The 6673-nt window shown below is 39.4% G+C and overlaps 1 pseudogene; it reads right to left on the bottom strand.

Moving 5' to 3' along the window:
- Positions 1 to 938: 938 nt before the first annotated feature.
- On the bottom strand, positions 939 to 6228 carry LOC106744801 (annotated as a pseudogene).
- Positions 6229 to 6673: the final 445 nt, after the last annotated feature.

Below are 6673 nucleotides of genomic sequence, written 5' to 3'. Positions count from 1 at the left end.
ATTGTACTAAGGATCCGCCTGGAAAAACTCACGTCAAGGAATTACACGGTTAAATGAGCAAGTGCAAAAAACAGCGCGGTTCGTTTAACGTAATAATACCCGTATGCAAAAGAATGAATAAATCGCGTTCTGATATTTTTGTCAGTTGCACCATCTCGTTTCACTCGGGGCGGTTATGTATCTGGGATAAAAACTAAAAATGACAGGTACATCACGGACGCGTGCATCGCTCAGAAAAATTCAACAGCAGCCGATGGTTCGAACGAGTGAATTGCTCTAACAACACAATATTCATATTCTCTGTGGCATCAAGATCCTTCTGTCGGATGTATTGAGTCCAAATCAGGATCTAAAAGACGTAATTTCTTCATTTAAATCAGCTTAGTGTCTAATTGATCGCCTGTTACGATAGTTGTATGTATAATCGATCGAGGCGTTTCGCATATCGGATTTGTAGAAATTTCCTTCGTGCTACCGGTATTATTGCAATCAAAACGTCGGTCATCTGAGCTGTATTTATTACATCAAGCCACGTTGAGTCATACCGGGATTTCGAGTAACGAAGGAAATTCAATTAATCTGAGAGTACGGTCGTTCGTCTGACAATTATCGGTAGACTTCCAATAACTTGTTGAAACAGATGCTTTCGACAGGTGTTCGCGAAATCGACAAATCTTATTCTTCCTCGAATATTAGAATCTTTAACATTTCGTTTCATCCAGTCGATACACGCAAAGGAATTGGTACGGAACCAAATGAAGTTTTAAATTTCAAGTATGTTTGTTACATCTCCAAAATTTTACACAGTGCCTTTTATTAGAAAAATCATAAAAATTACATAAAAAAAACTTAATTCATTCACAACGAGTATAAGCATCGATAAAATTGCATATTTTGCAAGAAATATGTAGTTAAGTGCACTTTTTGCAAGGATTATTTTATTTTTTTATCCACAATGGATACTTTATCTCAAGTATATTCATACATCTTGTGTTTAGAACATTTGTCTCTTTAGTGATCCTTTTCTACTTGCAATGCAACAGACTGAGCAATTTATAAATTAACCAAACTATGAACACTGCTATGAGGTTACCATTATCATTAAAGCAACATCCAGCAGCATATACTGATACCACGTTAACTCCGCAGCACGCATTTTTAAAAAATTCATGTCGCGGTGAAACGTTCAGCAAATTGCTTCTTCTAACAGCGATGCCGAGCGATCTTTAAATTGAAGGGAAGCTTTTCATGTCATTTGCGTATAATTGTAACATGTGCAATCAATTCACGCATAACGTTAATGGTAGATATATTGTTAGTCAATCATAAAATTTAGATTTTGATTTTTACGTCAAATATCACTTTATTGCTTTCAGCGAAAACAATTATTCACTAATCATGTAATCACCGTCATTATCCATAATCCTTCGCTAACGGTAGCATTCACGTGTAATATCTTTATTGTAAATACATACTACCAGAACATTTAATTGGTACTTCGAGAAGTGCATAGAAATATGGTGTTTAATTAAATCGTTACAATAGCAAACGTAGCGTTTCAATTTTAACCGAGAAATATTGCTATTATCATCAAAGTAAGCTATAAGTGTACGCTACGCAAAGACATTTTAATTTTTGAAGCAAAAACTCTACTTCGTGTTCGTTAACGGTTCTTTTAAATTGCTCCATAAATGTTCGTACGAAAACCGTTGGAAATCCAATTGAAGTGCCAGATCCTTTTCCACAAAGTAGGCCATGTTCAAGTACTGATCGCCGTAGAGGGGCATTCCTAAGATCGGCACCCCACGGTAAACCACTTCTTGCGTCCCCAGCATCCCTCCGTGAGTGATAAAGAGTCGTGTATTCGGATGGACTAGACAGTTTGTGATAAACGGGTGCTGTTATCTTCATTTGCAGCATGCATTTTCATACTATCACAAAAGAATTATAAATGAAGCTTGAAGTTAATCATTAACTTCTAAAATTAAAGATTATTCACGAACGCTTAACATTTATTTTTTTCTCAAGAGTCTATTCTTTGCATTAACATTTTAATCTTCTATGAAACTTCACTTTTTATCAGTACAACCTTCAAGCGGAATTTTTCTCTTTCGAGAAGACACGTGTCTGAAAAATTTTTTAAATCAATGTCAGTTAAATGGGTTTCAGTTAGAGCGTCCTCTTTACAATGGCATAAATTAAAATATTACTGCTATTCCGTAACTAATTAAACATTTCAACAGCTTTTTTCGAGCTTTAATCTCAATCAGAGTGAACATTGCGAGTTAACAATGATTCTTGGGCGTTGGATTTGAAATTTACGCGTAAAAAAATAGAGCCGTAATGGCGGTTAAAACGAAGTAATAAGGATAACGAGGTTGATTGCATAATATAGCGAAAATGGAATTTCGTGAAAAGCGTTGGCCACGCGGCGGTGGTTTACGGGAGAGAACGGGCGAATGCCTGAAAATAATTTGTTCTCTCTTCAGGTGTGCGCGGACTGCATCCTCATAAAAACGAAAAAACGCAGAACGAGTCACGTGTACCTGCGCGTGAATATAGATCGCATGAATTGTGCGGAGGATATATGCAGGCACGTGCCGTGGATATAAGCGCAATTATTTTCGTCGGTGGCGCCGCTTGTGTAAAACAATCGATTATTTGCGAAATCGGGAAACGTCGCTGCGTTAAAGGCATCGTCAGAAACAAAATTACCTAATCGTGCGATGTACAAAATCACTTGGAGATCATTAAGTGTTTTCCGATTCACCAGTGCATGTGTAATTACGTGTACGACACGTATAGGGTGATTCTAAGGTACGAACTTTGCGGTCGTATTCTGTAATGGATTCGGAATTGGATTTCCCTTTTTTTTCTATCGATCGACTCGCTCCGCCCGCTGGTGTGTTACGTCTTCACGGAAGTTTCAACTCGCGCACCTCATCCCGATAGACGCTATCTTAATAACAACAAACGGTGAATTTGTAATGTACATTAAAAGCCGCTTAATATTCGCGCAAATTGACCTGCGGATTATTTAACGATAATGCAAGCTTCAAATGGGTTTTATGCGATCGCCGGATAATGATATCGCAATAAATAAATGATTCGCTCGGTGGGTACGGCAATACGCATTATCCCTCTGCGTGCACGTGGGTGGGTATGCCGCTATCAAATACTGCCAATGGCGCAGTCTGCGGGGGACAAAAGAATTCCGCAAAGTTTACAGGAAATTTTGAACGAGACGTACGATAAACAAAAGCATCATGCCGAAAATGAAAACACGTCGAGGCTCCCGAGAATCATGTTTTCGAATAAATTGCGGTTTTAATTGAATTTAATTTTTCATAATCATTGTAATAGCAATCACTGTCTGATTCCTGTCGATAACTTTCAATCTCGCCATTGAACCCACGATGACTTCAATAAGTGAGCGACGTTACGCGTAATAGAATAAGAAACATCGCTGTCTCGCCATTTTCACAATTAAGAAAAAAGTATTGGAATCTTTCCGATCTCAGGATTTTCGAATTATTCAGATTCGAATTATAGGGATTCGATTTGAATAGTTCGCACATCTCTAATAGTGGAGAAAAGAATTATTTTACTTGGAATCTTTAAGGCGCTGAGAAAGGACAAACAGATCGCGCTGCACAGCGTGATAATTGGTCGTTAACATTTCAATTGATAAAACTCCCAGTTTTTCGAGCTTGTCAATGCGCGCGTGCGATAAGAAGAGAAAATCAGAACGTCGGAGAAACTTGCCCCTAATTGTCCGCAGCGTCCGATCGACATTTGCTCCGTTATCAAGAACCTTCTCCTCGGCCTCGACGACGAAGGATGTTCTCTCCATGGCCTTTGCAGATAAGCTCCCTTCAATGTTTAATCCCGCGTAGAAACAAAAAATCTACGCTTACACAATACGGAGAGCTGCGGCATCCATTCCACGCACTTAAAGTTTCTCGACAGCGGGGAGGGCATTCTCCGTTCGGCGCATTTCCACAGTATTTGCTGCAGTACTTGCTCGAATGCTCGGTAAAGGGCGGCAAACACCTGCTTCGGCATAGTGGACGGGTCCATTAGAGATCGCAGACTAAAGTAAATAACGCCGTTCTCGCCGTAGGAGTCCAGATAATCCTGAAGATCCACGAGCAGTGGCTCCGGACCCCGATATCGGAATATGAATATCTCCGATTTCCTTAAATCTTGGCGCCAGAGGACGCGCCACACTCACGGCCGGATGGCTGTTCGTCTGGATCAACGATATCCTGGAGGACGGTCGAAGTCGGGCAAATCGTCCCCGAAGTATTTTCTCGCGATCTCATAGCTCGGCCTGTCGGAAAATACCCTGCAAAGTCGAAGTATCTGCGGTTAGCTTCTCAGCCGATAATCATTCAACACGGACGATATCATTCGACGGGATTCTACTTTATATATTTGGTAGCCAATATCTTAGAATTTAAGCGATAAACGTTACGATCGCTCGCATTCTTGAGCGAACCCGGAGGAATGGAAAAAAACGAGAAAAAACGAAACTAAGTCTCCTTTTTTCACATTTCTCTAAGCTCGCTTATAACTTAGACGCTTGCAGCACTTCACGTTACAAAGCGTCTGTTAAATTCTAAAATATTTATTACAAAATATATAACGTAGATGTCAAATGTTTGTCGTATGTGTGTGCAATTATAATATTGATGTTTTATTATATTTAAGGTAGTTGATCCATGACAATACTGTTAGGAAGGTAATATTTAATACAACACGAAAAAGCTCGACAAATGTGTGTGAATGTTTATAAACATGATTTATGATATACAGCTTTGACATTATAGCAAGAGAATATCAATCAATTTTACATAACGTTTAAAGACTCATAAAAAAATAATCGTTTTTTCGCGCTTTGACGTATCAATAATCCTGTAATTTTTTAAATGATATTTCTATCAATCTTTTTTATTATCTTTTTGTTTTCCGTTAAAATTGTAAGAGTAATTTGATCGCTACACTTTTAATCAAATATTGCCAAAGTTGAAGGAACATTGAAGTAAAAGCAGTTACGTAATTGCGAGAAACATTTCGAGGCACGTATCTCGAATTTGAAGGTACTAGACTTACGTAGAGGTTTTATCTCAACGTGTACTTCCAACTTTGGCGATACGTGGTTAATAATGTAGAATTAAAAATGTCGAAAGCCGTTTTCGTATTTGTGATATATGTAAATAGGGCTAACTTTGACTTCAATTATCTCAGCTTCAGTGTAGTCAATCCTTTTCTAATTATACATGTGTACAGATCCTGTTTCGTTTAATACGCTGTTAAAATTTGAAAAGATCCCTAAGAAAATTAATTTACAGACCATTAAGTATGAAGCAATCGAGATTCACGTTTGTGTCCGATGGGAGAATGCAGGATCACTGTGTACAGGTGTGCATATGCGAAAACGTGAAAAATCCCGAATATCCATAAAAACGATTTCACCGGCGCGTTTATCCGCAAAATGGTATCTCGTGTCACATGTCAATGAACATTAATCTTAACATTCCGGCAACACCGAACGAAATTGCCAGCATTTGCGCGGCGCATACCGAATTCATGCGTGCCAAAAATAGGATTGCCAATAGCCGGAATTTCTAACAGTAATTTGGGGTAAATTCCACTCATCTGCTTCCCTACCTATAAGTCAGTTTGGTGATCAGCAGACCAGCCGTATTAATCGACCTTTTAAGAAAACTCATTCTCCCGGTATAAGGGCTGAATCAATTGGGGATGTAACTCGGATTCTTCGGATTCCTAAGAATCTTGTTCGACCACGGCGTCGTGACACTGCCGACTACTCTGGGTATGCTTAAAGCATGAGCGAAACCCAAGAAGCAATTGGTGGAAAAAATCTCGATCACGAGCAAGTCGAAGCGTCTCGATGATCCTTTTCACTTCCGGATGCTTCAGCACCGATTCACAGATTGCGACACCAGTATGGTAGGTCAGGTTCCTAATATTCCGCCAAATCGTGTAATTCTGTACATCGTTGAACGAACGAGTGCCAACCAGACTCGGCAGAGTGGACGAAATGTCCACGTCGGTGAAGTTGGCCAGGCGAATCCTCTGAGGGAAGTGCGTCACCGCGACGATCTCGTGACCTCTCGCGGAGAACCTCTTCAGCAAGGGCTCGTACACGTTGTAGTGGCTCTTCGCATGCAAGGGAAATACCACCGGTGTCCTGGCCTCCATCGACCGCACCGAGCAAACAGGCGATCACGGTCAACGACGCCGCCGTAATCTTCATCGTGTGTCGAAGGCACGTGCACGGTCAACCTAGGAACATTAATCTCTCTGTTCGCGGATCGTTAATCAAAAATATCTGTTGTATAAAACTGAAACGGTCGTTTTGAAAAGAACATGAGATAATCTTCGCACAAATAAGTCGGAGACATTAATAATATTCTTCTAGTTACTAGTTATTAACAATTCTTTCTTACTAATGCTTAAATTTCGTAAACACACTACAATCAACTACTATATTCGAGTCATATTCTATCAGCAATTTCCTAATAATATTTGTGAAACAAGAAATCTAACAATAAACGATCATGGGAACTTCTTATCCTTTAAGCTATAGTTTTTGAACGTAATTTTGTTACTTTTTATTATTTTGATCTGCAACGATGAAGTTGAA

This window comes from Dinoponera quadriceps, unplaced genomic scaffold (assembly GCF_001313825.1).
Source record: "Dinoponera quadriceps isolate SergipeBrazil2010 unplaced genomic scaffold, ASM131382v1 scaffold1308, whole genome shotgun sequence".
NCBI classification, from domain to species: domain Eukaryota; kingdom Metazoa; phylum Arthropoda; class Insecta; order Hymenoptera; family Formicidae; genus Dinoponera; species Dinoponera quadriceps.
Note: the sequence above shows the minus strand (reverse complement) of the source record. Positions and strands in the feature narration are given on the sequence as shown.